We start from the raw sequence: 18,327 nt of genomic DNA, 5'->3' as shown, positions 1-18,327 counted from the left end.
AAAAGGAGTCACAGAGAGACAGACATGACTGAAAAAAAAAAATTAACAAAAATGGCAGTGCTAGGATTTGAACCTAGGTCCTTTGATGCCAAATTTAGTGGTCATATCACTGAATTGAGCTTCAATTTATCCCTGGGGCCTAGTCTTCTGAAGATAAGCAAATCAAGTCTATTTCCTCTTCTACCTAACAACTTTTCAAATACCTGAAGACAATGGTCCCTCCATGCCTTCTCCAGAATTGTATGGTTTGGTTTCATGTTTTCTCATGGTCTTGGTCTAGGTGTATATTATATGTATACACATCTGTTTTTCAGGTAATTTAGAAGCATCTACTGACATGAGGAGCTATGTTAACAATAGGCCACTAGATGAAAAATGAGGACTCTAGGATTCTAACCTCAGCTTTTTGCTAACTACCATACAATCTTAGGCTATAGGACTCTTTTCTGCTCTATAAGTTCCAGGGAATCTATGAGATGATTAGAAAAGTGACTTCTTTTTCTTTTTTTTTTTTGGAGGCACCTATAGTTATGTGACTTGTCATGGGTCACACAACTACTATCTGAGGCCAGAATTGAATTCAGATCCTCCTGACTTCATGGCTGATACTCTATTCTATCCATTGTGCCACCTAGCTGCCCCAAAAAGGTGACTATATATATATATATATTTATATATAATTTGTGATCTAATAAGAAGCCAGTTCTTCTCAGACTGGTACCTGACCAGCTAAATAAATATCATTTTCTTCTAACCATTTCTGATAGGCAATACTTTATCAGCCTAATTCCAGTAATAAAACTGAACTTCACTAGAAATGTTTTATAAATTAAAATTTTCTCTAATTCTGACTTCTTGTAGCAAATATTCATTTTCTTAATCCAAAATGAGGAGGGATTCATGGCAGGCCAGAAGTTTCCTCTTCAGTTGTTTATCTAACAGGCTATTTGCATGAAAATGAGATCACCAACTCTCAGGTAGAGCCTTAAACTTAAATTGCACTCACAGGCATGTTAGGCATTTATGGACCAGGCTGTACCCCTGAGACGGTCCAGTTCAGGATCACACAGCTATTAAATATCTGAGATAGAACTGACTCCTAGTTCAGTCCTCTGGTCACTCCTTTGTGATTCCTTTGAAAAAATATTATATCTCTATGAAACATAATAGATCTAAAATACTGTTCAGTCGTGTTTGACTCTTTTTATGATCCCATATGGGGTTTTCTTGGCAGACACTGGAGTGGTTTGACATATCCTTTGCTCAGTCTTCTTGACTTCAGGTCTGGTGCTCTATGCAAAATGGGACCACCCTTGCTGCCCCTTAGAGCTAGAACTATAGGCACACTGATCCTGGAGCTGTGAACTGGTTGAACCCTTTGGGAAAAAAATTTGAAATTATGATTTAAAAAAAGTGACTTAAAATACTTATATTCTGGAAATGAGAGACAAGTAGCATGTTTCCTTCAAATTCATCTATATAAGAATCCAGCAATCTCTGAAAAATTCTTGAAGGCCACCACCAAGAAAACTGCCATGCCCATGCCCTAAAAAGCATGAGACCTCCAAATATCAGAGGGCTCAGATCACTGTAATAGTAGCTGAGGCAGGAAAAAAAAATTACTTCATATAAGTTAGGCCAGTTTTTCCATTTTAAAAAAGCAAGGAAAGCATCTTTAATACTTAACTGGTTCAAAGCACTAAAGCTTTATTGGGAATTGCTTGGATATGACAAATCTTGCTTCTGTGGAAGCAAGAGTAGTGTGCTCTAATGAATCAGTGCAGCATCTTTGCTGAACATCTTTTTCAGGCTCTTATGAGACAAACTTTTTTGTTGTTGTTGTTGTTACATGTTAGATAGGAGATGTATCTCATTTCTTTCCAGTTCTAAGCCTGGATATTCAGATCAGACTCAGAACAAGCCCTCACTGCTGGCATCTGCCAATTCAGAGGGTTCTCCCCTTACCACACCTCCTTGTCCTTTCTTTTACTTTCTCCTCCTGCCCAGGCTAAGAAAGGTGAGGTTAGAGCTGATTGAAATCTATTTTTTTTTTGATAGGAAAAATAGTGAGATGATCTGAAAGACATTTGAGCATAAATCCCTTATCACAAAGTTGGTGTGCAAAAGAAATCAATAGTAGGGAAAATAATAGATATTTGCTAAGGTGTCTTGCAATTACTGCAGATGGGTATCTCCAATCCCTGATTTCACACATTTTGCCAAAGTAGATTACGCATATTAAAAATAACAAGCCCAGGCTCTTTAGAGCACCAATACTACAGAGAGGAAATTTATCATCCAAGTTAATGCCTGGATATATGTAATTAATTTAAGGTAAGAATTCACATCAATAAACATTTTCAATGCAGGGGAGATTTGATTTTATAAACTCAGACTTAATTAAAAGGGAAAATTTTAAAACTGGCACTCATTAAAGGGTAAATTCACTCAGGTTTAGGAAGCAAAGTAATTGGCCAATTTTGTTTTTACTTGTTGGAGAGAAATCTTAATCCTTTTCATTCTGATCCCTAATGAGTTGTTAACATCTAGTTATTAAAATTTTACTCTAAGATGCAATGTATGGAATGTAGGAGGGAGTGTGATCTCTCAAATTACCTTTTAGCTGTAGGTATATATTTATTTCACTTTGAACCTAAAGCCAACCAATTACCAGGTTAGAAAAGAAACTTTTCTAAAGATTAACATGACTGATGATAAGTTATTCTTGAAGACACTACCATTCTTCCAGTCGCTCAGGCTTACAGTCTAGGTACCATCATTGGCATGATCTCATTCCCCAAATCAGTTACTGAAATCTACTGATTTTATCTTGATCACAGCCCTTGCTACAGGTCCTCTTCATCTCTTACCTAGATTACTGCAACAGCCTGCTGATCGGTCTCCCTGCCTTCATTTCAGTCCATTCTTCACTCAAACTGATCTTCCTAAAATGCAAGTCTGACTATGCCACCTTCAACCCCCTTCAATAAACTCTGGAGTGTACCTCTTACCTTAAGTCCTTTATAACTTGGCCCTTCCCTACCTTTCTTATCATTTTTTATACTTGAATCATTTCAACAAACCCTGTTATCTGCTAACACCAGCAGTCATATTCTTCCTTGCCCAGGTCACTCCATTTCCTGATTCCCCATTTTCACTATCTTCCACACCTAGAAAGCTCTCCCCACTCCTGGCTTCCCTGGCTTCCTTCAAGACCCTTCTCAAATCCCACCTTCCCTTATTGCTTATTGTTGATTATCTCCAAATTTATATAGCTTGTTTGTACATAACTGTTCACATATTGTTTCCTCCACTAAACTATAAGCCCCTTGAGGGTAAGACTTTCTCTGTCTTCTCTTTGTATCTGCAGTACAGTGCCTACATAGCTGATGATTCATAAATACCTGTTAAAATTTGTACTTTAAAGGACAGAAAGTTTGAAAAGTCATCTGGAATGATGGCAATGTCACCTTGAACTGTGTACTACATGATCTTTTCAAAGCCCATTCACAGATCTTATTTCACTTCATCCTGATGACAATCTAGGGAAATAATATAGCCCCCAATAATAATGATAACCATTTTAAATAAAGCACTTTTATTTTTATCTTCACAACAACCCTGAGAAATAAGAGTTATTATCATCTCTTTTTTTTTTTACAGAGAAGAAAATTGAGACAGATAGAGGTTAAAGTGACTAGCCTAGGGTCCCATAACTAATAAGTGTTGGTGGCAGATTTTATCCTGAAGTCTTCCTAACTCCAAGGCTCATATTCACTCTACTGTGCCCCCGGCTGCCCAACAAAGTCCTAACTGGAAGTAAACCTTCTAGTCCTGAGCTTAAATACTGACTCTCCTACTCATAATTGTATGACTGAACAAGTCTCTTAACCTCTGTGAACCCTTGTTTAAGCGAGAGGGTGGGACTAGATGACCATTAAGGTTCTCCCAGCTCTAAGTCTAAGAGTAAGTTTGTTTCCCTACACTGGTCAGCCTTCATGTAGACTAAAAATCCAGTGTCCTAAATCCTGCTCATAGCTCTATGTGAATTCTGGGTCTGGAATATTGGACTTAGCGATCAAGATTTGAGTTGAGAATGACCTTCAGTCAGGTAGGAGGGAGGGGTAGCACCAACTTGATTCCTATTAGGGGGAAAAAAGTCCTCTGCAAACAGAAAATAAATATCTTCTGTTACTTTCTTCAGTTTGCAACAGCTAAGAGGTCAAATTGTCACAATTTACTTGTGTTGACACTGGTAATGAAAACTGGTTCATTTTCTCTCTAAAAGAGAGACACTGCTCTCTTTATAGCCATTGGTGATTATTTTTGCCTCTAGTCTTCATAAGCCAGATTTGTTTCAGACTAGCCTTAGACAGGTCTAATCTGGTTCTTTCTGAAGGGTCATTTGGAATCTTAAAGCAAGTTGTTAGGACAAACTCAGTGTACATTCATATATATCCAGAAAAAAACATACACACACACACACACACACACACACACACACACACACACACACTCACAATGTGTGTATGTGTATATATACACATACACACACAGATAAATTTGTATATTATAAATATATATAAATATGTGTGTATATATATATATACACACACACATATAAATATATAGTTGACCTCTTGAGGTTGCTAGTTGGTTCAATGGATAAGGGCATTAAGTTTGGAATCTACTGTGTGATTTTCAAATGAGATAATCTATTTAAAACTCTGCAAATCTCAAAGCATGATATAAATGCTATTACTATCTGAGGTAAATGGTTAAACAGGTGAAATTTATTTTAGTTCTTCTCTGTCTGCCCAAGATGCCTAATATAAGAATGGTGAATTTCCTGGGTTCTCAGGCTGGATCTTCTAAGTGATGTTCCAGGCCTACCCTCTCCCAATCACTGCCTCCATTCTAGATGACTGCCTCCCTTAGAATTATGGAAAAAAGGAGAGAAAAAGCAAGTTTGAAACATTTTATAAATTTTAAAGTCCTAAATGAATGTCAGTTATTACTATTATTCTTTTTATAACTATATTGTTCAAAATTATGGAGCTTAGTCATACCAGCACTGGATTTTTATATTTTTACTCCAGAGAGGTGAGTGATAAGAAATGGTCCATGTGTTCAAAAGTATTTATAGCAGTATTATTACTATTAGTACAAAGTTGGAAACAAATCATGTGCCTAATGACTGGGAAATGGTGGTATATGAGTGTATCTCAATTTTATTGCACAAAAAAAATGATCACTATGAAGAATGAAGAATAACATGGGAATGTCTGTGTGTTCAGTTATTTTACAATCATGTCTGATTCTTTGTGACTTTAATAGGATTTTCTTAGAAGAGATGTTGGAGTGGTTTGCCATTTCCTCCTCCAGCTCATCTTATAGATAAGGGGACTGAGGCAAACAGGGTTAAGTGACTTAACCAGGATCATACAGTGGAAAGTGTCTGAAATCACATTTGAACACAGGTCCAGCACTCTATTTACTGCGTTACTTAGCTGTCCAACATGGGAATACTTTATACAGTTAATAAAATGAAAAAAGTAGAGCCAAAAGAAGAGTATATGAATGCAACAATGTAGATAAAGACAACTCTAAGAGGCAATAAAACTATCAGAGTTAATGCTTTATTAGGAAGTTTTGTTGAACTGCTTTTGGATAATGTACTTCTTGAAGGTTTCTCTGAGTATTGGGAAATTGACAAAATGAAAGAAGGAAGGAAGAATGGAAGGGAGGGATGAAGGAAAGAAGAAAGAAAAAAGGAAGGAGGGAGGAAAAAAGGGAAGAAAGGAAAAAGATGAATTGCTAAGGAGTTATGAACTGTGGATTATTAGACCATCTAACTGCACAGGACTTGAAATAAGGATAACAGAGAAATGAACAACATCCCCAAAATTGTTTGTAAGTTACTTATTTGGAACGCAGAAACAAAATTCTAAATAGTGAGGTTTTCCTAAAAAACTATTTTATTTGTAAGGTGCCTGAAATACTGAACATTTGGAATGAAAAACATTATAATCTAGAAAATAATACAATTTGGGGAAGTTGAACGGGCCTCTAAGATGCCGTATTAATTCTATGATTCTATGAATAAAATTAAAAGTGAACAGGAAATTGTTTTAAACTTATATTGAGTTTTGGTAATTAAAGAAAAGTAGGTTGAATTGAAAGAGGACAAAGGAGGCAATCAACCAATTAACTAACAAAGGTTTATTTAGTACCTGCTCCTTGACAAGCAATGTGCTAGATGCTAGGTGAGTCACTGGATTCAGGAAGATTAGATTCTATTAGGGGAAATAATGTATGTATTGAGACATAAACAAAACAAATATAAGGTAATAAAGTAAGGTTACTAGTAACTTGGGGAAGATCGGGGATGATGCTTCAAGGTAGTTCTTGAACTGGGGTTTAAGGGTCAAATGGATTCTACAAGCTGTAGACATAAGGAAGGAGTGCATTCTCAGGCAACTGGGACAGTTCCATGAATATCAAGGAACCCAGACTAACTGGATCCCAGACTTAAGGAAGCCTGGAAGAGAAGGTAGGGGCCATATTGTTAAGGGTTCTAATAGCCAAAGAGAGGAATTGAGATTCAATCCCAAAGGCAACGGGGATCATCTGAGTTTACTCAGTCAGGAAGTGATATGGTCAGACTCGCACTTTAGAAAAATAGCAGCTTCATGTAGGATGAGAGACTTGAAGCAGGCAAATCATCTTAAAAGGATATTGTGATAGTTCAAGTGTGAAGTGATGAGAGACTTGATAAGGTTTAGGTGATCATGTGATTAAAGAGAAAAAAATTTGCAAAAGTAGATTTGGCAGCCAATGAAATATATATATATATATATATATATATATATATATATATGATAAGAGAAAGTGAGGAATTAAGAGTAACATTGGACCTGGATGACAGGATGGTGGTGCCTTCTAAAGTAATAGGGAAGGGGCAGCTAGGTGGTGCAGTAGATAGAGCACCTACCCTGGAGTCAGGAGGACCTTAGTTCAAATCCAACCAAAGACACTTAATAATTACCTAGCTGTGTGGCCTTGAGCAAGTCACCTAACCCACTGCCAGGCAAAAACTGAAAAAAAAAGTTCTATTGTCTTGTGGGGCAGCTAGGTGGTACAATGGCTTAGAGCACTGACCCTGGAGTCAGGATGATGCAAATTCAAATTCAGCCTCAGACCCACACCTAGCTCTGTGACCTTGAGTAAACCACATAATCCCATTGCCTTGCAAAAACAAAAACAAAAAATAAAGTAATGGGGAATTTTGGAAAAAGAAAAAGATGATAACTAAATTATTAATTATTCAATTAAATAATTTAGTGAGAAAGTAACTAGGACAGACCTGGTTCATGAAAATGCCAAATAAATTGCCCATCCCATAGATCATGCCCCTCCCTCTGGTCTCTCAGATTATTCATTGCCCAGTCTTCCAATTTACCCCTAGTGGGGAGGGAAAAGATAAATTATTGAATTATGCACACAAAGAGATGGAAAATAATGTGAAATCTTGAATTATCTTTGAATTTCTAAGCAGAAACTTCTAAAGAAAAGAACTATAGATATTTGAATCAAATTCAAAATTTTCAAAAAGGGGTCACTATTTTTGTACAAAAAGAACTATTTACATTTCCAAACCTACAAAATTGATTCCTCTTAAACTGGTGAAAAAAAGCTTCTACATCTATTTTTATACAAAAAAAGATTAAATAATTTAAAAAAGCAATATAAATATCAAAACTCTAGCAATCCATTTTGTATAAGGCCTTGAATTTATTGCAAACAATTATCAATCCATTGTTTTGGTTTTTAAATGAAAAAGACATTGTCAATGACAAAATTCTTTACTATCCTGTCTAACCACTCAAGGAAAAACAAAAGAATTTGTGACTTAGTTTCTTTGGCAACCTTATGTTTCCTATAAGCATCCTTCCATTTTCTTTCTTTCCCCTTTATTTAATATTTCATTTTTTTACAGTTACATGTAAAAATAATTTTAACATTCTTTTCTTTTTCAAATTTTGAACTCCAAATTCTCTTCCTCCTTTCCCCATTGACTAGGCAAGAAAACAGACAAAAAAACCCCAAGAAAAATAAAGTAAGGAAAAAGTATCTTTGATCTGTATTCAGTCTCTATCAGTTTTTCCCCCCTCTGAAAATGGATAGTACCTTTCATCAGAAAATTTGTATTGAATCATTATACCGCTGAGAATAGTTAGTTAAGTTATTCAAAGTAGATCATCATCATACAATATTGCTATTTTTGTGTAAAATGTTCTTCTGATTCTGCTCATTTCACTTTAAGTTCATGTAAGTCTTTCCAGGTTTTTCTGAGAGCATCATGCTCATGAATTCTTAAAGTACAATAGTATTCCATCACAATTATACAACTTGTTCAGTCATCCTCCAATTGATGGACATGCCCTCAATTTCTAATTCTTAGCTACCAATAAAAGAGTTGCTCTAAATGTTTTTGTGCATAGGTCCTTTTCCTTCTCTTTGGGATACAGACCTAGTAGTGCTATTGTATGGTCAAAGGGTATCCATGGTTAGGTCCTTTTCCTTTTTGTTTTTATCTCTTTGGGATATAGACATAATAGTGCTATTGTGTGGTCAAAGGGTTTCCAATATTTTATGGTCCTTTGGACACAGTTCCAAACTACTTTCCAGAATGGTTGTATCACTATACAGTTTCAGTGTACAATTTCACTAATAATACATTAGTGTTTTAATTTTCCCACATCCCCTCCAACATGTCACTTGTCTTTTCTGTCATATTCTGTCATGATGGGTGTGAGGTAGTAGCTCAAAGTTGCTTTAATGTCCATTTTTCTAATCAAGAGTGACTATAGATAGCTTTGATTACTATGTTTGAAAATTTTCTGTTCATATCTTTGATCATTTAGCAGTTGAGGAATGACTCATTTCAATATATTTAGCTCAGTTTTCTATATGTTTGATAAATTAAGCCTTTATCAGAGAGACTTACTGTAAAAAAAATGTTTTTCACAGTAATGAGTACCACCTTGTATTTCCTCTTCATTCTGTTTTCCCCTTCTCTCTCTCTCTCTCTCTCTCTCTCTCTCTCTCTCTCTCTCTCTCTCTCTCTCTCTCTCTCTCTCTCTCTCCTTCTATCCTGTCCATTCTCAAAAGTATTTGCTTCTGAATTAACCTTCCCAAAACTGTCTTCCCTTCTATCAGTTTTACTCCCTGCCCCCCTTCTCTTCTACCCTTCCCTTCCTACTTTCCTGTATGGTAAGACATATTTCTACACCCAACTGAGCCAATTCTGTTGAGAGTATAGTTCATATGCTCTCCTCCCTGCTTCCCCCCACCCACTTCCACACATAATCTTTCAGCCCTTTTTATGTCAGTTAATTTATCCCACTCTAGAATTCTAGAATTTGTCTGGAGTCATTATTTACAGGTATGAGGAGGGATTTAGGGGAGAACTTAGGAGAGTCCTTGCCTACTCTACCATCTTGCCATTCTGACTCCCCCCTCTCCATCCTTCCCTCTTCTATAAGTAAGTAACTAGGCACTCCTCAGAAGACAGTGTAACACACTATATTCTTAATACCTTATTGTTATCAAAAGGAAGGAGTCAGAAGAGCTTTTAAGTAAAGGGTTACTGGAGGCAGAAAGGAAGGGAAAAGAACAGAAGAGGAAAGAGAGATGAGGAATATGGGAGCAGCTAAGAAGAACTTGTCTTATATGTCACATTTTTCAGTTACAGAAGTCTGAACCTGTGGAAAAGCAGATGCTCAAAAGAAGATAAAAGGAAGTTATACTCCAATCTGACAATCCTGACATTTAAGATTAGGATTACACCAGTGAACAAAATCTACTCATTTCTGTGGAAAGTCACATCCTCAAATATCTCAGTGCCAGGCAGAAATGGGAGAGAAGAGGGCCATGGGAAAGAGAATAATTCAATTAATCAGTATTTATTAAGCATCTACTCTGTGATTGGAAGTGTTCTGATCAGTGGGGACACAAATAGCAAAAACAAAACAATTCCTACTCATTCATAAGGAAATGATCAAGAAACTTCAAAAATGACAGTTCTGAATTTTAATCAGTTTATAAGAAGAATGTTATACAGTTAACATTTATCAACTAAAGCAAAGCAGAATCTGGGATATTGACCCTTTTCTCAATAGTGCAAACCAATAAAAGTAGGTTGTCTATTCATACCTTTATTTCTTTAAAAAACATACTTGTTGATGTTTATTTTTATCCATATTCACTTTCCCCTTGACTCCAATTGCCTTACTCTTTTCCCCTCACCAAATCGATCTCATGTTTCAAATAAGGAAAAACACTTAAGAGAAGCCAACCCATATAAGAACTCTTCTGAGAGTGTATACTTTATTTTACCTTCCATAATTTTCTACTTCTCTGAGAGGAGGAAGGTCAAAATCATTTCTTCCTTTCTTTCTTATTAAAAAAATATATTTTATTTATACTTTTTATATTTTCAACTTAATCATTTCTGGGGGGAAAAAACCACTCCTGTCTTCTCCAGGTTGAACCCTTTCTTCTGACAAAGAAAAGCAATTAAAAGACAAAAGCAAAACAAAACAATCCAATCTAAACATAGTGACCTTCCTTGTCAATGTTGAGAACAGTCTTCCCTAGTTGTCCCCTGACTCTTTGACATGAGGAGGGAAATAGGTTTCATTATTCTCTAAGTCATCATTAATTTTTCAATTAGCAAGAACAATTATTCTTTTTTGTAATGTTTTTCTCCTTAGATTTGTGTAGACATTAATTATATTGTTCTTTGAATTCTGTTTATTTCATGTTTCATCCATTCACACAGGTTTTTTTGCTCTCTCCTCAGTCATAATTTTTATTGTACAATATTCTGTCTCTTCATATGCCATTTGATTTTCCATTGTTTACCAGCAAAGGAGTGATGCTTTAAATTATTTGGGATATATTGGACCTTTGTTTGACTACTCAGGGTCATTCTTTTATTTTCAAAGCATTTGGACATATTTTATTTTACTTTATATTCATATTGTTCCTATGAACTATGAAGTATATGGTCAGGATTATCAACCTTATCTTACAGATGTGATATTAAGAACCAGAGAAGAAGAGCAATTGTGCTCATGTAAAAGTTACTGCTGATTGAAAGGATTGGAACCCAAATATCCTAGCTCTCACATCCAGGCTGCAGCTTATAAGAGTTAAATGAGTATCAAGAACCAGGAATATTAACAGAGTCCTCAAACCTAATTTAATATTCCTTCTCCAAATTTTTGAGTAGAACTAGGAACCAATACCCAAACTGACCATCTAGAGTTTCCTTTCTTCTCTCTGGTGGAAATACTAACAAGACAGTCATACAGTCTCTCATTTGAATGCCACTTGGATGCAACTTACAGTCAGGTAACTGCCAAAGCTAAAAACAGAGAGTCCCCAGTGTTCACTTTGAGATTTCTAAGTCACATGTCTTGAGCTGCCAAGAACAAATGCTTCAGGGCACATCTCCATGATGTGGAAGAAATAATGCTAATAATGGTTGGCAGTATTTCAGAAACAATAATTTGGGACAAGAAATTATTATGACATGGTTCAGTACAAGAAAAGAAATGAAAGGAAACTCACATAAGTAATACCTTCAAAGTATAAAATGACCTGGGCAAGGTTTAATAAAGCTGGAAAAGACTTTGAAAAAGACCCTTCCCTTTCAGACAAGTAAAGAATTAAAACATTTTGGAGAGAAGATTATGTCTTTTCAATTGAGTGAGATGAAAAGAAGACCAGTGCTTTTTAAATGGTATTAAAAACCTTATAAGAGTCCAGAGAAGTCTGGGATCATCACCAAAATATAAGGTTTTAAATGAATTTAAAATCATGGCTCTTGGTTTGTTTCATTTTCTTCCTGCCCACTCTAGATTAGTAATTTTCTTTTTGTATTGGTTTCCATATCAACAAAACATGAGCCAAAAGCCATGGAAGTTGTTCTACAAAATCAAGACACATGCTTGTTAAATATGGAGCTAAATTGAACATTACTAACCTGAAATATAGTCAATTTGAAAAACACTGGTTCTAAAAGATCCAAAAGTTCATGAAAGAAGAATTTTGATAGCTTAAAACTGAAAAGCATCTGCACAAATAAAATCATGAAACTAAAATTAGAAAAATAACTGGGAAAAATACATGTAGAAAGTTTCTCTGTTAAATTTTAATTCTGTTTCACATACACACATATACACAAAACCTCTGCTTTTTTAAAATTTGTTTTGTTATTTTATTTTCTCCAATTACATGCAAAGACAGTTTTCAACATTCATCTTTTTTATAGTTCCACATTTTTCTCCCACCCTCTCTTTTCTCCTCCCTCCCCATGACAAGTGAGCAATCTGAATTAAAACCTCTGCTTTTGCCTGTACAAATTAACATAGTCCAATGGATCTAGTCTACCCAATTATCACTACATGATGATGGCTACTTGCAGAGTATTGGGCTGGTCAGGATAGAGATCTGATGTCTAAGATAATTAGGAAATTATGTTCAGATATACAAAGGGAAGAGGTATTTCCAAAAATATGAACAGGTAGTTCTTTAAAAAAAGGAATCTAAGTCATAGGGAGAAAATATTCAAAATCACTAATAATAAACAAAAATTAAAACACTTATGAGGTCCCTTCTCAGATTTACAAAGATGACTTTAAAAAAAAAGGAAAATGACAATTTTGGAAGGAATGTGGGAAGACAGGCGGACTAATGTACTGCTGGTGAGGTTAAGATGTGGCCTAACCATTCTGCAAAGAATTTGGAATATACTCCCAAATTCACTGAATTGTGCCTATCCTTTAATTAAGAAGTACTACTGCTAGGCATATACTCAACCCCAATCAAAGAAATGAGAGTTTCCATATGTCCAGAAATATTAACAGCTGCACTTTTTGCTCTAGCAAAAACTAGAAACTAAGAATCTGCCATCAACCGGAGAGCTGAAAACTATGGTATGTGAACAAAATAAAAATGACAAAAGGGACACACTTAGAAATACTGGAATTGAGAGAGAGATGAATAAAAAAAAGAAAAAATACTATAGAGAAAAACAATTTTTAAAATATCAGAACCATCATTGATGCAATGAATCACTTTTCTGGAAGATCCATAATGAAGCTACCCATCACCCACTACAGAGGTAGGGAATAAGTGGGGCAGATTGAGATAAACATGTTTGGGCATGATCAATGTATGGATTTGTTTTGCTTAATGATATTTATTTGTTTCACAGGAGATGCTGTTGTTTCTTATTTGAATGGGATGTGGTAGAGAAGGAAATGAACAATAGGGATGCTGAAAAGAAAGAAAAGACAGTCATTATAACATTTTTTAAAATGAACAGAAAAGAATAGAAGGAGGTTCATAAGGAGACACAAGCAGGACCACTTTGAAGCTAATGCAATGAAGTTTTATTCTTTGTAAAAATTGTAAACTATACATAATGGAAATTCATGATTGTCATATACAATTTTCTTTTTTGTGATCTGTAAATATATATATACATATATACATATATATATATATATATATATATATAAATGCTCTTATTTGATGATGTTTAACCAATGAAAGGATAACAAAAAGAAGTTTAGATTTAAAAAATACGGGGTATGTGTGTGTGTGTGTGTGTGTGTGTGTGTGTGTGTGTGCATGTCAAAAAAAAGAATCTGTACAATTCTGGAAACATTTTAATTGATTTCAATTCTTCATCATAACAATCACCATGGGGTTGAAGATGAATTAGAATAAGCATAAACTTATTAAATACATAATTAACATGCCACTGAACTCTGCATAAATGAATATAAACCAGCAGTTTTGAATATTGACATTCTAAACATCATCAGCTTATCTAATTTGTTGCCAGTTTTGGCTTCTAATTGACAAGCATCTGAAAAAAAAAGGTCAGTCTATACAAGCAGCTGACACCTTGACCAGTGATATTCCTGGTATGTTGGGTAATTCTGAGAAATTTCATTCTCCTCCTACTCCCCAAAGGCAAGATATGGTTGCTAAGCATTAATAACACTTTTCCTCTGCATGCTTGGCAGAAAGCACCATAGCAATTAGCTGTTCAGCAAAGACCTTAAGGAGAGGGCCTCATCAATATAAAGTCAGTATCTTGAATCCAAAACAAATGCCCCTTTGATTCTGGGAATTTCTTGTCAGTGAGATGCTCTTTCACATGTGAAGATGGACTGGCTCTTTGTCAGTTAGGTATTGGGAGCTGTTTTTCCAAATAGTAGAATAGGTTTATAACACATCTCTTGTTTTATCATTTCTATCTTTACCAATAAAATAGAGGAGGAGTAAAGGTTTAAGTCAACTGGGCTGGAAATAAAACCTTGAGGTTTGAACAGTTGCCATTAAAAGTTACCTCTGTCTTCCAAGGTTTCGTCACTAAAGAAAAGCACTCAGTACATAGCCAGTGAAACCCAGAATGAAGTTATACAACATGTCACTTGACATTTCATAGACTTGTAGAATCTTGAGACTTGACTGGAAGGGATCTATGTAATCAGAGGTTATGTAATCCAATCTATATGGGAAATGAATTCCCCAAGTTAATGTACTCCAAAAGTAGTCATCCAGACTGCTTGTCAGTCTAAAAAGGAGGAAGGGGAATTTGCCTCCTCTTTGAGGTAGCCCATTCCACTTTTGGATTAGTCTAATGTTTGGGAAATTTTTGATGAAATCAAGTTTAAGTCTGTCTACTTGCAAGCTCCAATCTATTGCTTGCAGTTCTTCTCTCGGGGATTAGGCAGAACAAATTAGATTTCTTCTATATGACAAATACCTGAAGGCTACTAGCATATACTCCTGTGAGTTTTCTCTTCCTCAAGCTAAGCAACTCCCAGTTCATCCATCTGATCCTCATATGACATGGCTTCTGTACCCCTTAACATTCTGATTTTCCTTTTCTGAACATGCCCCAATTTATCATGTCCCTGCATTGAACCCAATACCCCAGAAGTGGTTCAAAAAAGGGAGAGTATAGAAATCACCTTATTAATTCCTGGAAGTTATGCTTCTTTGATTCTTATCAAATTTGTGACTCACTAAAACCCTCAGATCTTTTTCATACAACTATTGCCTAACCATGCTTCCCCTATACTATACTTATAAAGATGATTTATTTTAAGCCAAGGATAAGACAAGAGATTAGCTCTATTAACCCGGGTGCTCCTGGCTCAAGGGCTAGTGCTCTGTCTGCCACACAATCGCCCCTACTATTATTACTAGTTTATTATATTTTGGGCCTTTTTGGGGGGGGGGGTTTTGCAGGGCAGCGGGGTTGGGGTGGCTTGCATGTCACACAGCTGGGTGATTGTTGGGTGTATGGGGCCAGATAAGGGCTCAGGTACTCCTGGCTTCAGGGCTGGTGCTCTGTCCACTGCGCCACCTGGCCATACCTATAATTATTACTATTTTTTTTAATTTTAATTTTAATTTTTTTTTCTCCCCTTTACTTTATTGCTCAAGCAAGTCTATATTTTTGGGGGGGAGGGGGTATTTTGTTTACTCTTAAACAAGAATATTTTATTAATGGATAAAAACATTATTTGTACAAAATGAGAATAAATAAATATTAAATTAAAAAAATTAAAAAATTAAAATTCATTTTAATAGATTCAACCCATTGCTTAAGCCTATCATCTAGTAGGTTAGCTACACTTCCCAGGTTACCTTCCCTTTCATAAAACATATATCAATGTCTTTAAGCAATTGAATAAAAGGATCTATCACTTAGGACCAGCCATAGTTCACTGGGATACTCCATTGAAGTTCTCCTACCTTGTTGACTCTGAACCATTAATGACTATTTTTAAGTCTGGTCTTTCAAAAACTGATGCTATCTAGCTATATTATCTTCTAATTCACGTGTTTCTATCTCCACCACAAAAAAAAAGACATGAAAAACAATCAAATATTTATCTAAAATCTATATAAGCTATATCTTTAGCATCTCCTCATCTTCTCATCAGCTTAATAACCTTGTCAAGTAAGGAAATAAGGTGAGTGTGGCATGACCTGTTCTGGATCAAGTCAGGATGACTCTTTGTAATCACTACTTCCCTTTCTAGATGTTTATTATTCATTTATTACTCTAGTATTTTCTCAGAAATCAAAGATAAGCTTACTGACTTAGGTTTGAATATAACTTTTTCTTTTTCTGAAAATAGGGACATTTACCTATCTCTAATCTTAAGGGTACTTTTCCCATTTTTACATAATCTTTTAAATACTACTGATTATATGGCACAGCAATTGCATCTGTCAATCTTTTAATAGCTGAAGCTGAAATTAATCTGGATCAGATGACTTAAATTTACCAAGGGCAACCTAGGGTTTTATTATTATCAATTTGGCATAGATTCTTATCTCAAAGCCATTTTTATTCTGTGCAAAGGTCACCCTTATAAAGAAAACAAAAAAAAGCTACTAACTTCTAACTTCTCTCTATTATCAATTCTCATTCTCCTATCTACCCCAGCAGTCTTGTGCCTTCTTCATGCCTCCTTTCTACCCCCAAAAGTACTTTAAAAAGTCCTCCACCCCTTTTTTCCTTAGCTTCCCTCTGTTCTTTCTAAGTTTCAGCACTCCAATTTTTATAAGATGTTTTTGTCTCCTTCCTTTGCTACAGGATTTATTTCTATCTTCTATATTTTCATTTAAAAATTTTAAGAAATTGGAAGTTCCTTGTGTATTTACATGCATTTTTTCATACATTTCACATTTTCCCTCTTTATTGAATTTGGTTCCTTTTCTGCTCAGAATTTCATTTCTGTAGCATTTCCCTCTCCTCTTCCTTCCAGTTCTTCTCTCTGGTATTAGGCAGAACAAGTTAGATTTCTCCTATATGACAAATACTTGAAGGCTGCTAGCATATACTCCTGTGAGTTTTCTCTTCCTCAAGCTAAGCAATTCCCAGTTCACCTAACTGATCCTCATATGACATGGATTCTGTAGCCCCCAATATCCTGATTTTCCTTTTCTGGACATGCCCCAATTTATCATGTCCCTACACTGAACCCAATACCCCAGAGGTGGTTCAAACAAGGGAGAGTATAATTTTAAGATTCTACCTAAGCTTCCTAAACCCTCTGAAATCTACATTCCCCACATCCAGGAACCATGTTAGTCTGTGCTCAGATTCCTTTCTTCTTTTCACACAAACTTCAAGAGTAAAATGGTCTTTTCCTTCCCAGAGTTCCTATCATCAATATCCCAGGAATCAGTTTCTTACTGTCAATAAGAATTAGAATAAAAATATATTGCCTCCTTAATGGTTGCTCAATATTTTGAAAGATAAAATGATCATAAAAAGTAGTTTCTTTTGACTGAGAAAGAACTCCAGAAGATGTTAGATTAAATGAAGTTCATGGGGTAACTAGGTGGTGCAGTGGATACAGCACGAGCCCTGGAGTCAGGAGTACCTAAGTTCAAATCTGGCCTCAGACACTTAATCATTACCTAGCCGTGTGGCCTTGGGCAAGCCACTTAACCCTATTGCCTAGCAAAAACTAAAATAAATAAATGAATGAATGAATGAATGAATTTCCCTAATACTGTTCTATCATAATTGCGATCCAGTTCCCAATTTTCTCATTCATTTTTTCTTTCTGCACATGGTTTATAGTATACATACGCCAATGACAAAAACACTTCAAATTCTCCCTTCATGACCTTCATTCAGACAAACAGCCCCCACCATGCTTCTTCCCTGTAATTCCTAGATTTCTTCACAGAAGCATATCTTCTTGGCAGGGTTTTAGGAAAAGTTTTCAATTAGTAACAATCACACCTTGGATAAACTTCATTGACCAAGATATGGGCACTGCACAAAGCTGCATATCTTCTTAATTTACAATGTTTCTACATGTAGTGTGTGTGTGTATTTTCTGGGTTTTTTGGTACACATCTCCACTCATGAATTCCAACCCAACAAACCCCATTGACACCAATGAAATCAAATCTGTCTCCTTGTGTTAGGAACACTAGTACTAGTAAACAACCTAAACTATGAGCATCTAAGTTTGGGCATTTGAGATCATGGTCTTAACTACAGGCTCCTTTTTTTTTTTTTTTTTTTTTTAGGTTTTTGCAAGGCAGATGGGGTAAAGTGGCTTGCCCAAGGCCACACGGCTAGGTAATGATTAAGTGTCTGAGGCCAGATTTGAACCCAGGTACTCCTGACTTCAGGGCTGGTGCTTTACCCACTGCGCCACCTAGCCACCCCTACAGGTTCCTTCCTTGAATTTTGTTTCT

General features: G+C 35.6%; 1 protein-coding gene and 1 pseudogene across 3 annotated transcripts in view; both read right to left on the bottom strand.

Annotated features, from left to right (window-relative positions):
- SLC39A11 (solute carrier family 39 member 11) overlaps positions 1-18,327 on the bottom strand; it is a 512,505-nt gene that overhangs the window by 177,415 nt on the left and 316,763 nt on the right. The gene's annotated exons all lie outside the window — the stretch shown is intronic.
- On the bottom strand, positions 17,776-17,908 carry LOC141515603 (U4 spliceosomal RNA; annotated as a pseudogene).

This window comes from Macrotis lagotis, chromosome 2 (assembly GCF_037893015.1).
Source record: "Macrotis lagotis isolate mMagLag1 chromosome 2, bilby.v1.9.chrom.fasta, whole genome shotgun sequence".
Lineage (NCBI taxonomy): Eukaryota > Metazoa > Chordata > Mammalia > Peramelemorphia > Peramelidae > Macrotis > Macrotis lagotis.
Note: the sequence above shows the minus strand (reverse complement) of the source record. Positions and strands in the feature narration are given on the sequence as shown.